Raw genomic sequence first — 254 nt, 5'->3', positions numbered from 1 at the left:
GTCTGTCTGTATGCATGTGCGTGTGAACACCTTGCTAACTCCCCTTTGGAGACGAACTGTCCTTGCTATGGCAACACGTACTGAGAAATGGGCGTGGGTGAGGGACACGGGCGTGAAGCGAGATCCAGGGTGTGGGCGGGATGGTGCGTGGTCCAGGGCTGGCGTTGTGGGCACAAACGCGCGCACACACAGCGACAGGGGGTCAAGAATGTGATTAATTGTGATAATCCGCTAACGTGTGGGAGAGAGGCGGC

This window comes from Penaeus monodon, chromosome 31, assembly GCF_015228065.2.
Source record: "Penaeus monodon isolate SGIC_2016 chromosome 31, NSTDA_Pmon_1, whole genome shotgun sequence".
In the NCBI taxonomy this organism is placed as follows: domain Eukaryota; kingdom Metazoa; phylum Arthropoda; class Malacostraca; order Decapoda; family Penaeidae; genus Penaeus; species Penaeus monodon.
Note: the sequence above shows the minus strand (reverse complement) of the source record.